Genomic DNA, 20,097 nt, shown 5'->3' with positions numbered 1-20,097 from the left:
GCTGTGTCCAGTGCTGGGCTCCCCAGTTCAAGAGGGACAGGGAACTACTGGAGAGGGTCCAGCAGAGGCTATGAAGATGATGAGGGGACTGGAGCATCTCCCTGATGAGGGAAGGCTGAGGGAGCTGGGGCTGTTTAGCCTGGAGGAGAGAAGACTGAGAGGGGATCTTATCAATGTCTACAAATACCTTAAGGGTGAGTGTCAGGAGGCTGGGGCCAGGCTCTTTTCAGTGGTGCCCAGCGACAGACAGGGGGCAACAGGCACAAACTGAAACACAGGAAGTTCCATCTGAATATGAGGAAGAACTTCTTTGGGGGTGACAGAGCACTGGGGCAGGCTGCCCAGAGAGTTTGTGGACTCTCCTTCTCTGGAGACGTTCAAATCCCTCCTGGACATGACTCTGTGCAACCTGCTGTAGGAGAACCTGCTTTAGCAGGGGACTGGACTAGATGATCTCCAGAGGTCCCTTCCAACCCTGACCATTCTGTGATTCTTCTGTTTTTTTCTAAATCTGCATTTTACTCTTTTTTTTTGTTCTGCAAGAGAGCAACCAGTTGATTCCTAAGTTGTCTTCATTATATGAATATCCTCTGCCAAAACACCTCTCTTCTAAGCTGAAGAGATCTAAAATCAGTTTTCCTTGCCCAGGAGTTCTTCTATAATTTTTGCAATTTTTCCCCTCCTTTGCGTTGTTCTTATGTTTATCCCAAGACATCTGCTGTTGGATTAGTACCCAGTTAGTGTCAGAGACAGTATGCTAGACTAGATGATCTTGGTCTGAGTCAGTATTGTTATACTTAAGTTCTTCGACAGCCTGTGCTGCTGTCTAGTATTGCATAAACAATACAGATGGTGAGTCTGTGAATAATTTAGAAAAATATATGCAGAAGAAAGAAGTCTGATTCCCACCTACAGTAAAGTTTACCAAGGTTTATATTTAACAAGAATTCTTCACATGTTCATTAAATGCTCATGTTTGAGCCAACAGTTTGATTGACCAAGCTGCTAGTCAGGTATTACACAGATTTTGCTAGATTTTTTTAGGTAAATTTAAGTTAGGATATTTTATCTGACTCGTGTATTATGACAGAGAAATTCTAGGAGGTCTTACTTGTGTGATTACTCTCAGTGAATGTTGGTAATTTCTTCTTTATCTTGTCTGTTCACAAGTGACTGAAAGTATGCAATAAGACTTGTGGCAGGTTATATACAGACAGCAAGGACTTACAAGCCATTCATATCTGAAAAAAATATTAAGATTATTTCTGTGTGTATATATATATTTATTTATTTCTGTTCTGTATCTTTTTAGCTTTTGTCTTTCCAGGAAAGATGTAATGTTTTGTTTGGCCAAGGCTAGTGGAAGGAAGGGGAATCCCTTAGACTCTATGTATGTCACTTTCTGAAACACTGCAAAATGTTTTGGGTTTTTTGTTTGGTTTTTTTTTTTTGTTTGGTTGGTTTGGGTTTCTTTGGTAGTTGTTGCAGATCCAATAGTGTCACTGTTTTTCATGTATTACAATTACTGTGAAAGCTGATGTGAGATGATTTCCTTCAGTTCACAGACCTTAGGCTTTAATGCATGACCCCTGAGTTTTAGGATGTCTTAATGAACATTTCTGTCTTCAAATCGGTTTCTGCCTTATAACTTGAAAACTGTAATTTAACTTACAGCTTCAGGTGAGAAATCTTCCTTAGGTGAGATTATAGTTATGAAGAAACAAAGCTATGCACCGTTTGTTAAAATCCATCGCATATTTTTAAAAAATCATTAATATGTAGTCTAAAAATTTAGTATGAAAATCCAGCTGTGCCATTTGACTGCTTTGTGTTTTGACAGCACCATTTTTTGTATGTCCATGATTCATTGACAACTGAATGTCAGGATGCATATTGTAGATCTTACTTCTTTGAGCTATTTCTACTTATGCCCTAATGTTTCAAGTGGTATGGCTGGAATTTCATTCAATATTCCAGATGATTTAGGAGTCTGATTTTGGATTTCTTGAGATTAATAGTTTAAAAGGCTATTCTTGCTTGTGTTAGAAATACAGTGGCAAGAGAGAGAAAATAAAGGAATTGGTAGGTCATTAGATGCCTGTACCACAGTCGCTATCAGTGTGTGACTACCTTGCAGATTCAGGAATATGTTGTGGGCACATTATTTTTTTGTGTACGTATTCTGGTAACCTTTTCTGTTAGTACAAAATGGTTTTGATTGCTGCAGTCTCTGTAGGGGTGATAACAAGTTTCTACCATGCTCTCCGTGTAAGAAAGAAGCAGAGCTCGCTTGCTTGCTTATTTATTTTTTGGTCTCTGCAGTTTAGAGACTCTAATGGAGACCAAAGTGCTGCCAACACAGTATTTGTCCGACTACTCCATATCTAAGTTATTTTAATAGCCAAATGCAGACATTTTATTGACCAAAATCTTAGCTCTGAGCCATGAGAAAGCATTAATGTCAGTAGTAAGTACTCAAATTTATTTTGTGTGTGATAGACTCTTGTTGCACACAAGATCAGAAGCTTAACTTAGATAATGTTACTTGTAAATGGGGAGATAGCTTTAAAGACTGAATTAATTACCTTCTTCTTTCAGTTGGATGTCTGATTCCCAAGTGTGTCTCAAAATCTCCCTCTTTCCCTCATGTATATTAATGGAGAGAGAACCATGTTCTTTGATTAACATTTTACAGTATGGGCTTCCTTAGCAAAGATCAATTTATCCATGCAGAAATGGAGTATGGTCATAACATATTCCTGTAAAACAGACCAATACGTAAGAAAAGATTGTAAAGAAATCGACATGGTGACCTGACTGATACATCCTAGTCAAGCTGTGTCATTAAAATGTGTAAACAACTTTGGAATTCAGGTTTTTCTTCTGTATATCAGTATTATTTACTGGTATTAGGAAACATAGAAAGTGCTAAGCTGATGTTAATCTTATGTCAGTCTGTAGTGTACAAAGCAGGTAAGGTACAAGATCAGACCTTAAAATGGCACCTTTATAGTATTTGCAGTTTTATCATGATAAAAAGCATGACATGGAAGTACCAACAATTTCCAAGTCCTTAATCCACTTTTAAAATGCATTTTATAAAGGCAGATCCGTCAAACGTGTTGTATCTCAACGTGGCAAGTCAGTTGTGAGCACTGAAGGATTTGATTTTGGGAGGTCTTCAGTATTCTCAGTTCTTGTAGTGAACTAGAGTGTGTGCTCTGTGTTTTGCTGTATCAAAGGTGCTGTAGTAGGACTGCAGAAGTTTGCAGTTAGTTGAACAAATGCAGCATTTGTTTCATGTTCAACCAATGTATGTTTACCATTTTTAGAGCAATGCCAATTAAGTTAAAACCCTGTGTGTGTGTCTTGGTTTTGTGTTTTCTTCTCAGAAGTTATGCTGCTGACAGCCTTGAATAATTGCAGAGGAGTTGATAGAATACTGATCAATTATTTATTGTGTAATGAACTGGTGCTTAAAGAAAAGATTGCCCATATTGTCCTTAAGTGCACAGAGAAAAATTACTGCTGGTACTTGCGCAAATAGGTCCACCATCATTTAAGATTTGAGGTGATAAGGCAGATGCTTTTTGTGTTGAACTGCATATTGAGATTGAATAAATTTGGAGCAATCATTTCAGTTGGGTGTTTATCTCCTCCCCATTGCACTGTGTCCCTGTGTTAGTATGCCCAAATATTAAATGTTCATGAGCTGTATTGTATGCACTGACGTGCAGACGTTTAGAAGAACATGTGATCAAATGTGATACTGGAGCAGGAAGCAAGTTTTTCTTTTCCTACTTCATGTGTATTGGATTGTTCCTGCTCAGATGGGGGATGGGGCAACTCTTTCTGCCCCATCTGGCCAAAGACCTATGACAGAGTGGGTTGGGGTTTTTTTTCAGCAATAAAGCTTTAAAAAATTTGTAACATTTGGTTTTGTTAAAATGTTTTTGGTGTATTTCAGAAGTCTGTGAAAACACTGTTTGATAGTTGTTCACAACCTATAAATTTACACAGTGTTATTTGTTTGCTCATTTCCCCTATTCTCTTTTGACTGAATTAAAATGAAAGGATAATGTGATTATTTATAATGATGAAAAAACAGTCAGTGAAACAAAGTGATTTTTGTTTGGTCTGTGGATGTTGCTTTGGGCTAAATTGTAGTAACTGCAGGTTCCAGTGTCTAGTAGATTAATAAGGAAGGGAAAATATAGTCTGTATTAATTGTTTTGGGGGATAAATCATAGCAGGTCAGGGATAACAGAACCCTCTTATCTGCTCTTAGAGGAAAGAGTGGGTTCTGCAAGTTTCAAGGAAAATTAATGCTAAGTGAAAGAACCTTTTCTCAGAACATCCTCAGTTGTTGAACATGGGTGTATTTTCAGTTTTGAGCAGCCTAGAATACGTGGTGCAGAGTCATCCTCTGCTAGCGAGACATGAATTAGAACAGACTGCTGGGAGGGGTTTGCAGGATGCATCCTTGGAAACTTTCAAGAAAGGCTGAGTAATGAATGCCCTGAGCAATTCAGTTAGACCTCAGAATGGCCCCCTGAGCAGGAGGTTGAACTAGAGACCTCCTGAGGTCCCTGCCAAGCTATGCTATGCTATCCTACTGTCCTTTTGCCTGGATAACCGGGAGTTCTTTCCAACATCGCTGCCCAGTGTTAACTGTCACAGCTATTCAAGCACAGAAACACTGGTAATACTAACAAATTTTAAAAGAAATAGAATCTTTTATTTTTTAACCATTAAGCTGGTCTTGTAATAGCAAACTTGAGACTTTTCCTTCTTCCTTCCTACCCAGACCCTCACACTGAAATACTCAATTGGATGAGAGCTGGTTCATTGAGATGGAAGCAATAATGGAATATCAGAACCTAGCATTTACCCTAGGAGTGTTGTTCTTGATCTTCCCACATCTGCTGTCATGGTGTGGCAGGGCTAGTGGTATCAAACCAAAAAATATTAAAGCGTGTCTAACAAAATTGAAAAAATATTTGCTGCATTGTTATAAATTCAGTGGAATAACTGTATTTTTTATGTACATTCCTGTGAAGACCAATGGATTAAGAAGAAAAAGTACATTTGTTACCGTCAGTGTTGTCAGCATGTTGGTTTCATTTATTAGCATCCTGCCACAGATACACAACACCAACCTGCTTGGCACCAGCTACAAACTTTGAGTCAATTAGCCATCACATTAGGAAGGCTTAGTCTTGCCAGAGTCATCCTGGAAAAGAAAAATGTGTGCAATCGTCCTAGCACCTGTTGGCATCTTGTATCAGAGCAAGGTGTACTGACAGAAAAGCTAGAATTAAAAATATGAAAAGAAAGAAACACACACACACACACACCACTTGTTACTCTTACTCAGTGATTCCTTAAAAATGTGCCAGGATCTGTGAGCTCATCTGTTTCCATGTGGTTTGTGGTTTGTATGTCATGTACAGCTGTTTTCAGAATGTATTAATAATTCCTGGGTACTGTTGCTCTGCTCATGCTATTTGCATCTTGATTTGCAATTTATCAAACATAAACAAGTAGTTTTTGAGTGTTCTGGAGTTCTGTCATCTATATGTTAATAAAATTTACAAAAGCATATGCAAGGATAGGAAAACCTAGTGGATTTTCCTTCTCATTTGACCATCACTTCAGGGAGTAAATTTAAATTCTAAATTAAAATTTAGTTCTGTAGACCTGAGATACATAATGACTGTCATTTTCTTTGTAATTCTTGATGAATATGAGGTTTTAATCAGAAATCATTAAAAAAAGGCTGAGGAAAAGTAAGTTTTGGTTGATTGGGTGTTTGGTTTTTGAGAGATTCTTAACACTGAATTCAGTGAAAACTGTCTGGATTGCTTGTTTTATAGAACCAAGTTTTTATTTCTTGTGTAGATGTGCAAGCCTAAGTCATATTTGCTTGTATAAAAACAGGTGATTAAAGACATTCAGTTATAAACTGGTATGTTAAAACCTTTTAGAAGACAATGTGTGGCTTAGATTGACATTTGGTACTCTGGCTGATTTCCGTCCTTAAAAAGAGAGAAGCCCTACTGTACAGTGCTGTCTTTAAAGCATGCACAAAAAATACTGCAGGTATAGTGATTGATAAGGCAAGGGCAGTGAACATTAGGTCATTGCCCTTTCAGAATGCCTTGAGACAACTCTAAACAATCAAATTATCTTAGCCTGGCATTTAAGTGACCCTGAAATTAGTGGAGAGGCATTTGAGAAATACTCTTACAGAACTGCAATGCAGAAATTAATTCATCTATCTATACTGCCCCATCACCCCACCCCCCAAAAAAAAATCTGTAAAGGAGTAAGAAATCTATACAGACCTACTACTGACATGTATTTGTTTAACTTGTTCTTAACTGCCTACCTGATGGAGATGGCTTCTCAGAAAGATTTGATAGCTTTTTCTAGGTTTCTTCTTTCTAATTTACCAATCTTTGGTTAGCCAGTATTACTGGACCTCTCCCTCTTCCTCATAGGGTCTAGCCTTAGTCTTACTCCTCTACTGTCTGGTTCCCAGTTAACCTAGCAAGGACTTTATTCCTTCTTCTCCTGTCAACAACCTTTCACAAATATGAAGACACCACTTATTCAAGGTTAACAATCCCAGTTCTTTTCAGCCATGACTTTTAGGCTGTTTCTTGTGTCTTCCATCTGGACTCCTTAAACAGCCTATTTCTGCAGAAAATTGGATGCAGTACTCTAGATTGAAGGTAATTAAGGGAATCACCTCACATGTGAGGCTTATCCTTGAACATACCAGCTGTATTTTGCCTGTTTGCAGATGTTGTATACTTTAGACACTAGTTTGTCTGCTTTCTAAGACAGTACGCTATTAAGCTGCTAAAAGCATTTCTGGGTATGCAGCATCTTAACCAGACTATCAGCTTTATTTATGCTCTTACTTGTCCGTATCAAGTTTTCTTAATCATATAATACTTTTTGTTAATTGTGGGTGGTGACATAAGAATCCCTCCTTGGAGCTTATGTGGTAGTTTTCTAGATATAATTCTTTGGCATTTCAAGTTCATCCTTTTTTAATATTGAAAAAAAAAATGCAGATAAAAAGTGTTTTGTTACACACAATACACCATGTTTTGGGGTGAAATAGACCATTATATGTAGATAGAATCACAGAATCAGTTAGGTTGGGAAAGACCTTTAAGATATTTAGTCCAACCATAAACCCAGCACTACCATCTCTGCCACTAAACCGTGTCCCTGAAGTGCCACCTCTACACATTTTTTAAAAACCTCAGGGATGGTGACTCCATCACCTCCCTGGGCAGCCTGTTCCAATGCTTGACCATCCTTTCAGTGAAGAAGTTTTTCCTAATATCCAATCTAAACCTCCCCTGGTGTAACTTGAGGCCATTTCCTCTTGTTCTATTGCTTGTTACTTGAGAAAAGAGCCTGACACCCACCTGCCTACAAACTCCATTCAGGTAGTTGTAAAGAGGGATAAAGTCTCCCCTGAGCCTCCTTTTCTCCAGGCTAAACAACCCCAGTTCCCTCAGATGCACCTCATAAGACTTGTTCTCTAGACCCTCCACCAGCTTCACTGCCCTTCTCTGGACATGCTCCAGCACCTCTGTGTCTTCCTGCTTGTGAGAGGCCCCAAACTGCTGAACACAATATTCAAGGCACAGCCTCACCAGTGCTGACTGCAGGGGAATGATCACTGCCCTGGTCCTGCTGGATATCCTATTTTGGATACAAGCCAGGATGCTGTTGGCCTTCTTGGCCACCTGGGCACACTGCTGGTTCATATGTAGCTGGCTGTTGACCAGCACCCCCATGTCCTTTTCTGCCAGACAGCTTTCCAGCCGGTCTTCCCCAAGCCTGTAGCACTGCGTGAGGTTGTTGTGACCCCAGTGCAGGACCCAGCACTGAGCCTTGTTGAACTTCATACATAGATTCTTTTTGCCCTCAAGCAGAGCAACACTTCCCACCCTCCACCCCCAGCCTGGTGTCACCTGCAAACTTCCTGAGGGTGCATTTGATCCCCTCATCCAGATCATTGATAAAGATATTAAACAGAAACAGCCCCAGTACTGAGTCCTGGGGAACTCTGTTTGTGCCTGGCCACCAGCGGGATTTAAGTCTGTTCACCAGCACTCTTTGGGCTTGGCCATCCAGTCAGTTGTTTACCCAGCAAAAAGTACATCCATCCAAGCCATGAGCAGCCAATTTCTCCAGGAGAATTCTGTGGAGACAGTGTCAAAGCCTTTACTGAAGTCCAGGTAAAGAGAAACATGTCTTGATTTCAACTTTCTTTAAAGGGAGTTCCACTCTGGTGTCTTATGCCCTACTGGCAATCAGCTAAGAAATGTGAAAGCTGGCGTTACGACCAATGGGAAATATGTTTATGTGCCTTTACTAAGTATTTTTGTTGGTTTAGAGTTACCTAAATTCTCTAAAAAATGCTACTAAACTGCGTGGTGCTCTGAGTAATAGGCTGTGATTTCTGGCTTAGGCGAAGGGTGTTGAGGAGCGCTCCCTTAGCTGCGGGGCTCCCTTGGCTACACAGCAGAGGCTCAGAACCCTGTCTGCTCGAGAGTGGTGTCCTGCAGTTGTCACTCACCGAGAGGCGCTAATGATCCAACAAAGCCAGCAAGCTGCTATACTTATACTTGTTCTCTTTTGTAGTGTAAAATTGAACTTTAATTAAATATCTTAATTGGGCTAAAATCCAATAAATCTAGAAATGATAATTAGCAGGAGCCAGGTCAGGCAACAACTGTTTTTTAACTTGTTATCCTGCCTTTGTAGTTTAGACAAGATCTGAGTTCTTGTATCTGCTCATGGGTTTTTTGGTAAAACAAAATTGTTCACGTTCTTTTAATCCTGGCCTCACTTTGGAGACCGTCAATTATCTAAAAAAAGCCCACAACTATAAATACAGTATGTTACATAAATATCTTAGTGCTATAGAAGAATACAATATTCTGTATTGACTCCTTACCTGGATTACTGTTGATCAACACATTCATATTATTGATTCACGAAGTGTCTGTTTCAGTCTTAGAAATCTGTGGTGCTGCTCTTGAATCAAGACCTCAGTTCTGAAAGTTCAGTCATCAATTTTTCTCAATTTCAACAATTTCTTGTTGGGATGATGTAATAGTACTTAAAAATTTTTAGTAACTCTGCTCCTTAACAAGAATGGAGATATTCTTGTGTAAAACCACATTTCCAAAGAGGAGTTTAAGGAGGCTTCCCTTTCACTCCATGCCTCCAGCCTTTGGAATTAGAGTGGATTGCACTAAAATTTCCAAATACAATTACCAAGTTTCATGGAGCTTACATTAAGCAGGTAGTGTACACGTAGGAGAATCTAGTTCTGTGTAAATGAATCATGTTCTCCTCCCTCTGCAAACATACTGATGACTTGCTTGTAGCAGTACTAAGTCATATTTTATAAACATCAAAACCAAAAGGGAAGGGATAATTTATCCTATTGTAGTGCAGCAGCTAGAGGATCTCATGGGATAAAGTAGTGATTTACTTTCTGTTATCTTCTGGGTGAAGTAGTACCAATAAATATCAACTGTAGGTAAATTTTATTTTCTGCCTAAATGTTATTGTTTGGCTTGGTATTTAAAAATTGATGATAATTAGGTGGCTAAATCATAAGTATTGTATTCAGTAAACCTTAAGTTATTTTTTTAAATTTTAAAAACAATTCTTCCTTTGTGCTTTGTGTTCAGTGGTCTGAAATTAATTAACTGTGAACCCATCAAATTTGAAATACAGTAATATTTTATAGTTAGCAATGTTCCAGTATAAAGTTTAATTGAATTTTGTTTATTTTACAACAGCTGTTATGCTTTCAGCAAATAAATTGCCATAGTGAAAGAGTATTTTGAAGAATCCCACGAGGACTTTAAAAAGCTTCTAAGTGAATGAGATGGTTTGCTCGTGGCTGGGCGCCAGGTGCCCACCAGAGCGGCTGTGTCAGTGCCCTCCTCAGCTGGGCAGGGGGGAGGAAATGTAACGAAAGGCCCGTGGGTCGAGATAAGGGCAGGGGGGTCACTCAGCCAGTACCGACAGGGGCAAAACCGACCCGACTTGGGGAAATTAGTTTAATTCATTACCTATCAAAATCAGAGTAGGATAATGAGAAAATAAAAACCAAATCTTAAACCACCTCCATGAGCTGAGGGCACAGCCGGCCTCGCTGTGGCCTTCACCGCGGGCTGGGGGGGAACCTCTGCTCCGGCGCCTGGACCCCCTCCGGCCCTGCCTGCACCCACCGGGTGTCTGCGGGGCTGCTGCTCGCACACCTGCTCACTCCTCTCTGGCTGCAGTTGCTGTTGTGTACCGTTTCTTTCCCCTCCTTAAATACTTTGTCCCCCTGCTGCTACCACCGTCGCTGATGGGCTCGGCCTTGCCCAGCGGCGGGTCCATCCTGGAGCCGGCTGGCGTTGCTCCATTGGGCGTGGGGGGAGCTTCTGGCAGCTCCTCACAGCAGCCACCCCTGTAGCCCCCCGCTACCAAAACCTTGCCACACAAACCCTGTACAGTGAACCTTGGCTGTGTGATGTCAGAAGAAATTTTGTGCAGGTTTGCTCAAGGTGATACATGTGGAAATGAAGAATTGTAGTGTTTGCTAAATTTTAAGTTATAATGTATGCATGCAACCTAGTGACCAGCTTAAAAGCCTTTGGGCTGTACTGAACCAAAAGAAAAAAATCCCATTACCCAGACCTGTTAGGTGGTAGGCACAGGGAGCGGTAGTCAGCACCCTGATGCCCTCGCTGCCACATAAATGGTGATGTTCACAGCATTAGTCCTTTGTAGGCTTACCTTTTAACAAAGGAGATCTGTGCCAGAAATACAAGTTCAAAGTATACATCTATCGATGTTAAACCCTTTAGGCACTTCTAAATGACACTATTAAAAATGTTATGTTTGCCTGGTTTAGAGAGAAGATGTCTAAGAATTGCTGTGCTGGTCTGAAAATTTTTATCTTGGATGCATATGTATATTCTATATATATTTAAATATATATATAAACTATTGCTTTGTGGAAAAGGACTAAGTATAAGCCAGCTGAATTCTGTCTAAGGTCTGCATCCCTTTTACAGGGCTTCAATATATTTTATCAGCAACATGTGCACTTCTGCTGATGTTGCACTTTCTTTGACTTTATTGTTCTATTGTCCCTAATAAATATAGATACTTTGATGCAGTAGCATGCATATGTTAGTTCTCTTTTTCTAATATATCTTTGCTGACTCAAGCAGCAGTCTGTTTCATCTGAAACTTTATTTACTGGGAGGTGTTTATATAAATACACAGTAAAAAAGGTCATATAAGAGTGATTTATCAAATGTGGGAAAACCAAAGGTAAAAAAGAAAGCCAACAAAAAAACCTGAAACCAGACAAAAAATTTATCAGAACACTTCTATTCAGAACTGAAGTTATAAATGGTAGTGCAATACACGTTTTTAAAGTTGGTGTTATAAAGAAAGTGAAAAATAAATTAATACTTTTAACTGTGTCAGGAAAATGGATCAGATCATAATATCGCAGGTAATTTTGAGGAAACCATCTTAACAGATTTGTAAATAAAAATATGTAGTACACTGTATTTGGAATTGCAAAGAATTTGACTTGGTATTTCCTGACACGATGTTAGAAGAATATTAGTTTTAAATTAACTTGTTACGGAGCAAACAAATTTAAAGCATGTTTATACTTCTCCTGGAACTGGGCTTACTACTTTTTTTTTTAATTTTGCAAACTTAGTAGGGCAACAAGACATTAAAAAAAAAAGTGTGTGTGTGTGAGGATGAACCAGTAAAAGAAGGGGCGGTTCACTCTGCACAGGTGTGGTAATGAGAACACAGCGCTGAGCTGCAGTTAGGCATGCTGAGCTTGAACTTTATGAGCTGGCAAAGTATGAAGTGAAATAAGCTGAGTTATGTTACTGCTGACAGGCCAGCAAGAATTTTAAGCTCAGCATATATCATGACGATAAGAGCAGCAAGGAGCTCCTTTGTGGAAATGTTAGAAGTGGGTTTGTGTCTGTGCCCGGTCCCCATGCTTGTGTTCCTGAAAGGTGAGTATTATTCACATTTGTGTGAACAGATCTCCAAAAAACCGAAGGGAGTGTAACAAATGCAAGAAATCCCTGCCCAGCGCAGAGTATGTGCACTGTGCCCCTCAGTCTGGCTCCTTCCCATGTCACCACTATGGAGCATGGCTGTTTTACAGGGATATTGCATGTTCCAGCTCAGGTTCCTCCTGACCTTTGTGAACACCAGTGTGATGCTCTGGTGGGGTCACTGTGTCTGGGGCTGAGGCCAGGGTGCTGGTCATCTCAAAAGAAAAGGACTTTTCCTGCCAAAAATGTAGCCATTTCTGAACAGCATTTGATGACAGTATCCTGCTTTGGTGTATAGTGTATGTGTTGCTGTGTGTATGTAAATTTATATATACATATATATATATGTCTGTGAGGAGAGAAAAGAAAAGGCTTTGGGAGGTGTGTTTCTACTTTTATTTACTTAGTAGAGCAAGATTAGTTTCTCTAATGTATCGTGAGAAGGTTGCAGCAGCCATATTTCTAGGATACTCAGGTTTCCACAGCTGGTATTTCCAGGTCCTGCTAGGGAGGCTAGAACCAAACTCCATGATATAAAAGTGAAGGCAAAGCTCTGTTAAAATAGAACGCAGTGGATTTGTATCTTTCTGTTCCTTAATGACCAAAATTGCTCCAACATACTTTCCTCAATCCCTGTTTGTAAATGTTCACTTCTCAAGAAAGGCCAGTGACTCTTTATACTGGCCAAGGTAGTATTTGGAGGCAAGAGCACACACCCAGCTTTTGTTAAATCCAGTTGATGTCAGTGGAAGAGTTAGTCGAGGTCTTGGCGTGCAGTCTTTTAATCAGGTCTGAAACACGACAAGCAATCTTCAAAGCCAGCTTATGCTGAACTAAGAAGACTTGTTCTGACTTTATTTAGATATATATCGGCCAGATCATCTCTGGAAGGAAAGGTCTTTAGTATTCATGGCATACGAAGGGTATTAGTGTGATGAGGTTGGAAAGAAGTGATGAGGTATTTGTTTCCAGTGGGAAAGAGAGAGTCAAGATGGGAGAGGAGATGGGGCAGAGGGAGAATATAATCCAGTATATATATATATAAAAAAAACCCAACCACCACCCTGTATTGAGTTGTAGTTTTAGAAACCAGTAATCTTAAACTTTCTTTTGTATGTGTGATGTGTGGCTTTGGTGCTGCTATTGAATTAAGAACCAAAAAGGTCAAAGCCTTTGCTCTTTCTGTGCCTAGTAGTAACTGAAACAGGGCTTGTAGTGTTCAGTTTTAGGGACTGAAAAATCTAAGGTAGATAAGTTGCACTTATCAACATATATTGATTACCTATTTTAAGAAATATCACTAGCTCTTTACATCTCTGGATACCTACATACCTTCTGACTGGTAGATACATTTTCAGTAATAGTTGTAAAATTCTATATGATCTGTTGTAAAGCATGCCACTGTCAGGCATGAAATCCTCATGGTAGAAACATCTGAAGAATTCAGTTTGGTACATAACTGAACTGGAATTAACAGAGAGCTAGAGTGTAACAGCCAGTATGCTTACATGTTACTGCATCTCTACAGCACTCCCTTATGGTGCGCTTGGTGAAATGGCTGGGGAGGGATGTCACACCATCACTGGGTAATTGTTCTGTAAAGGCAAGTACCTGAAGAGCATTTGAATTGATTTTTTTTTTCTCCCATCCCCCATTACTATGATTTTAATTGGAAGCAGCTCTTTGTTCATGTAAAACTAGCGTGCAGTCCTTCACTGAAAGATAGTGATGTCTTTGTATCAAACAGTGCCTGTTTCAAACTATTATGCTTGTCTTTGTTTAATTGGACTTGCTGAGGTTTCTGGGAGAATGAAACTTTTATCATCTCCTCCTGTGAATCACTTTAACATGCTGTCTCTGAGCAGAAAAATATCCCTTTTATGAGTAGGTGGAATAATATGCTGGCTGGGTGCTGATATTTATTAAATTTTAAGTCTTTGTCAAAATGTGGAAGAAAAGCTGATTGCATTGAGAAGCACAGAATTTGCAGATGTATCTACGTGTGTCATTTTTATGATCATTATGAAGTCTTTATTAAGCACCCAGGATCTGCGCACTTTGTAGCTGCTATGCACGTCTGAGAAATGTAGATATTGGTAACTGCTGTTAGAACTGAAGCATTTACTAATAATAGACTACAAACCTAACATCAATGAGATTGCCCAATTTGTGTCTTAATAGAGCAAATTGATGCTGTTGGGTATAAAAGCGCAGGTTTCCTTCCAAGGCAGGGTTAACTTGTGAGCTGCAGTCCAAGCACATAGGACTCAGCTGTACCGAGTTCTTTTCACAATTTGTTGCTGACTCACTGGGTGACCTTGGGTAAACCTCTTCCCTTGGCATACGCGGTCTGCAAGGGAGAAGTACTAGCAATGACCTGTGTAGTTATTCTTGGATGATGAGTTCTGTGAAACTGTGGATTTGATGTAAAATATTTGCTTAGTTTCTTGTTTTATTTAGCCTTACAATAGACACTGTGTGTCAGTAGTAAAAAGGAAGATAGGGGTGTATATGTCAAGGGGCAGAGGAGGGAACTGGGATGGGGAGTTGGTAACTAGTTTGTAAATGGGGTGTCAAACTACTTTATCTTTGGCCTCCTTAATTTTGGAGTATATGCTAGCTGATCCTGCAGCACTGTTAAGAGGGCTGTATTTTGAAAAGCAAAATAATAAGAAAAGTTAGTGCTGAAATTTAAAAATCAAATTTATCCCAACTTAATGTTACTTCTAATTTGACTAGGTATGGGTTTTTTGTATGCATACATGTCTGTGCCTAGGAATATGTATTTTACAGAGTTAGAAAGAGATAGCAACATTATGGTGGACTGTGTCTTGGATCTCTGACATCTTATCTACCCCTTCTTGATGGATAATTCTATCCTGTTCAGACAGAATATATTCTAGCTTTCCAAATCCTTTGACCTGTTTCAGATAGCTACCGTTCTTCCTTTTTTTGAACAAACTGTCCAAAAAATTAGTTACAAGGGTTTGTAAAAAGAGCAGCCTCTAAAGACAAAATTTATCTCATTAGTGGAAAAGGTTAAGGGAAATACTGTGTGATCCTACAAGATCTTTGTAACATTGTAAAGCAGAAGCTTATACTTTTCCAGTTGTTCATGTGATACCAGCTTCCAGCTGGCAAAGATCCTTGGCATAGCACTTGGCTCTCTTTTTGGGGTTTTTTTGTTGTTGTTTGGTTTTTTTGTTGGGTTTTGTTTGTTTGTTACTTTTACATGTATTCATTTAAAATTTTATCTTATAGAACAACGTATTTTAAGAATTCTGGTACCTGTAAGGATCTGGCTAAGGATCCTGCTAAAGGAAGGACTGCCACAGGGCTCCAAGAAGAGTTTTGTCAATAGTTTGTCAAAATCTCTGAAAAATAAAATGCATACAATGAAATATCACTGTTGTGACACAGTAAAGGTTTCTTATGAGTACACAAGGGAATTTAAAGTGGATGCTATTATTTGTAGCAGTAGTCACATGGCAGTTTCTAAACTCATGCTATATGCTGATGTGAAAATTTATTACTTTTTAATTAATCATATAAAAGTCAATTAAGCTAAATGAATAAAGTCTAGCCTTTGCATGAGGGCTTTTTGTGGTTAAGATATAAGAAGCAGGCTTCTGATTGTTCATACTCTAGGAATCCAGCTGTTTCTGTACAGGGCCACCCATATATATATTTGCTCATACCCATATAAATGCTAAATGAATGTCATACATATTTATATACTGCATGAACTGCTGAGGCAAAATAGCAAATAAGCCGTATGTGAGAGAAGCTAAAAGGCCCGAGTAGCCTAATAAATCTTGCATTAGGCTTAAGTTTAATAATAAATACTAGGTCCTGGGAAGCACTAGTGGAAAAGTAAGTTCTTTTTGGAAGCTGAAACCTTTGCTTTTCTATTGTGTGAAGGACTTCGGACATACAAGTACGTGTAATTGCCTTATTGGTGAGAGATGTATGAAGAATTTTTGTTCAGGCTTTAAAACTCAAAAATCTTGAATATCCAAAACAGTGAGGAAGACAATTATTCCACGAGTAAGCTTATATTCCCTTCAAGGGCCAGTCTAAGTGGTGATCTTACATCAGCAATCTTGGTCACTCTGGTAATGCAGCACTGAACGCTGTGTGTGGAAGTAGGGAGGAAAAATAGTTCCCAATTTTATCTTTGCTATAGGTGATGTAGTATGGATGGCTGTATAATGCTTTGACATTACTGTCTCTCTTGAATTTGTATGAATCCTATGGTAACGTAAACATTAATGTTGTACTTATACAAGGATAGTCTGATTTTGTAAGACCCGTTAGCTGTATGGAAGCTATTCTAAAAGCTAATTTGGTGTGAAAGAAGGTGTCTCGGAGGGGTGAGCCTTCAGGAAGCAGGCTGGCTCCTTTGACAGACTTGGGAACAAGAAGAGCTCACAAACTCATGTAAACAGGCTGAGGTGTCACCAGCCTCAGCCTTCAGCAAGGAGATCTGAGTCGGGGAAAACATTTTATGTTGAGTGTTTTTTGGTTTGTGTTTTTTTTTTAATGTAAAAAAAGATTGGTTCTTAGCGTAAAGAGGCTCTGTAGTCTCTGGCCACACTCACTAAAAGCTCATTGAATCTGTTTTTTAACAGCATTAATGCACTTGATATTTAATGAACACAGAATGTCATTCATAACTTTATTAGTTAATTATTGGTAGTCTTTAAGGATGTAATTTCACATGGATAACTCTCCCCATATGATTGCTACTTCATCCCAATCATCTTAATTACCGAGAAAGTTTTTGTATATCTTTATTATAAATAAGCACCATGTAGGATAGAAAACATAATTTGCCTACTTTTGAACACACAAGCAACTGTGTCCTGCAGTTGGCACACCGTATTTGTCACCTAAATCTAGTAAATGCTGTAACTATTTTCCAAGTGTGTTTTGTGGTGTTAAATCAACTGTACAAACAAGCCACATTCACGTTCTTCCGAAACGTCCATTCAAGAATTAGTATGCTTCCTACTTCAGAAAAAAAAGAGAATGATTAGGAAGATTTTTCTTTGCATAGACAATCCAATTAAAACAACAAGGTGTCACGAATGATATCAATTCCTATGAAAGCACTGTTGTATGATGTGCTGCCTACCAGCCATTTGTAGGCCCTCCTGGGAGTTGTGGTTTAGTAGTCTACAGTAAGGCAATAGAGAACAACTCAGAAACAAACTTCAATTCTTGACCTGTTTTTGGTAGCCCACTACTGCTGACAGAAGTTTAAATGAACCCCAAGGAGTGACTTGTTATGGAGATGCCAAACCAGAAAGCTATAATATGGAGGAGGTAGGGAAGTGAGCGACTACTTTTATGTCTGTCATTGTTTCTAGTACCCAGATAAAAATTCTGTGTTTTGACTGTCAAAGACATATTTTATAATAAAAATGAGATTAAAACAGATCAAGAAAATTCCCATCAGTATTCCTGGTAGTGACTGAAGAAGTGTTTGTGGGCAAGAACTTGCTGCTTATTAGGATTTGATTTCTGCTATATCAACCTAAAAGTTGATACTAAAAAAAAAAGTAGGGAAAAGCTCCTGAAGTAATTCTGTCCTCTTTGTTTGTTCACTATATAAAGAATGGAGATGGTGTTTGCACATTTTGCTAAGTGTACATTGCTGAGGATATGTAGAATGGCTTGAAAATGCCACGTCATAGTATTGTAAGTCTTTGTGTTCAAAGGGTATGCCTCTGTGGTGTGATCTGTGCTTTTTGTACCTCAGGCCATGATGCATTCACAATGTTTTACATTGAAGCTTCCATCTAGATTCTTTTTTTTTTTTTTTTTCTCCTTCTCCCATTCGCCTTTAGTGCAGCCACAGAGAAGGCATCACATTTTCTGGTTGTAATATGGTGTAGTAGGTGAAGACTGAATGGGTAAAGTAGAGAGCAAGTAATGTATATTGGGTACCAATGTTGCTGATGTGACATGTCGACAGCAAGAACAAATCCCGTTCTTGAAGGGCTTTGTCTATGCAGCTTTTATTTATGTGTAAATAAATTCTTTGCTCTGCTGGAAATCCCAGGGGATCTGGTACCAAAGCAAATGTCACATCCTAAGAAATCAAAGACTGGAGGCAAGAATGGGAAGATGCCGTCTTCTTGTGTGTAATTTATATGCCTGACAAATAGATGTCTTACTGACAAATTACACCTCAAATTAATATTATGGATATAAAGCTTTAGAGTAGAAAACAAGGTAGTGTAGTAAAATGTGATGGGTTTTTTTGAAAGTACGTTTTTTTAAATACTTGAATATTTGGTGGTAAGAAGGAACCCTTCCCTCCGTCCTCTAACCTGTCGATTAGAATAGCTTCTGAAAAAAAGCCAGTGGTAATGTACATTCCCGTTACAAAGCATTTGCCAAGCAAAATTTCTAGCGGCTACTGGAGAGGACTCACAGATATGCTCGGCACTGTATTCCCAAAGGAGTTGTCATTTATTTGGGTCATTCTTGTCACTGGCTACCATGTTTTCTGTTTAGTCATTTTAAAACCAAAAAGCCTTGTTTCCATAATGTCTTCAAAATTTAGATCAGCTGTACAATGATCTAGGGAGGGCTTCTGAAACATTCGGGGAAACTGCTTTGTTGTTAGCACATGCTAAGGATGTGAGTGTTGTTTATCTTATTTTTTTTTCTCTGAAGATTATAGTTGGACCCTACCTGTTACTGTTTGAGTTGTGAAGGACAGGAGGAAGGGTTTGGAAAAAGGAGTTCTTTTGAGATCCATCCTGTGGTGACACAAGTCGAGGCGGACTGAAAAAAACACTATGTCTGCATGGCTGGGTTCGGACAAAATGGCCTTTATTGTTTATACAAACTATTTATATATCTTAGACAGTACAGGTGTTAGACCCTGATAGGTTTTTGTGTCCTTCTTGCTTGCTATTTGCTGTTGCTATAGGTGCTGTGGTTCTAAGTTCCGTTTCTTCACATCCTGTTTACATACCTGACAATTTGTGGCTGTCTTAAAGGTACATGGCTAAGTCCTTGAAGTCAACTAACTTGTCTGCAGACCAGCTGCAGACCCCAACACCACCCCCACCACACACACATTCACCACCCCAACCCCCCTTGCAGTCTGCAGGACATGTGTTTATGGACTGCACGTGACATTACCCCAGTTGTCAGTGGAATTGTACTCAACTGTTCTACTTTCCAAGAAGAATTACAAAATATCTTTCCACCTTAGTAATTATTTTTTTTTTAAACCTTCTGCAAACAATGCACTGTGTTTAAGAGTTAAAATGGACTAAGGTTCCCCATACGAACAGATCTCACTGAAATCTCTGAGAATCTGAATGCTTTCTTATTCTGGGAATCTAAAGGAAAAGAGTAGGTTGGCGTCAGTGTTTACTCTCTTACCTTTAAATTTATATTGCTCCCAAGATATGAAACTACCTCATACTATGGAATAATGTGTAGGAAACAGAAATTTCACCAAAGATTCTATGTTTGTAATTAAAAGCCCAAATGAACAAACTTGGATAATTTCTAACCTTTCCTAACTGGGAAGTGTTTACAAGTGTTGCAAGTCATTTCCATGTAAACAGAAATAAAAACCTTCATTTTTATAACACTGAACTTTTTCTAGAGAGCCATTATATATTAAAGAACACAACTGAGTTGACTTTCTCTATTTAGCATGTACTGCCATAACTACAGGATATGCATATGTTGGTGACTTTATTACCTTGAGTGAAATTAGCAATTTATCACAGCTCATCTGTCAAATGATTTCTGTAATAGTTTTGGCTCCTGGAGTTTATGGTGTGCATGATATATTTTGAGTTGAATGAATTTGAACAGGTGTGGTTTATGCTCTGTTTGTAGGTTAACAGATACATTTCCACAGCAACAGCTTCCCCTCTTTATCCTTCCCCCACTGCCATTCAAAGTAGATTTAGTTTAGCAGTTA

General features: G+C 38.9%; 1 protein-coding gene across 6 annotated transcripts in view; it reads left to right on the top strand.

The window, feature by feature from the left end:
• The window catches only part of JAKMIP1 (janus kinase and microtubule interacting protein 1), a 249,911-nt gene that overhangs the window by 31,583 nt on the left and 198,231 nt on the right, over positions 1-20,097 (top strand). The gene's annotated exons all lie outside the window — the stretch shown is intronic.

This window comes from Falco biarmicus, chromosome 1 (assembly GCF_023638135.1).
Source record: "Falco biarmicus isolate bFalBia1 chromosome 1, bFalBia1.pri, whole genome shotgun sequence".
NCBI lineage: Eukaryota > Metazoa > Chordata > Aves > Falconiformes > Falconidae > Falco > Falco biarmicus.
This window is presented reverse-complemented; position numbering and strand designations above follow the sequence as displayed.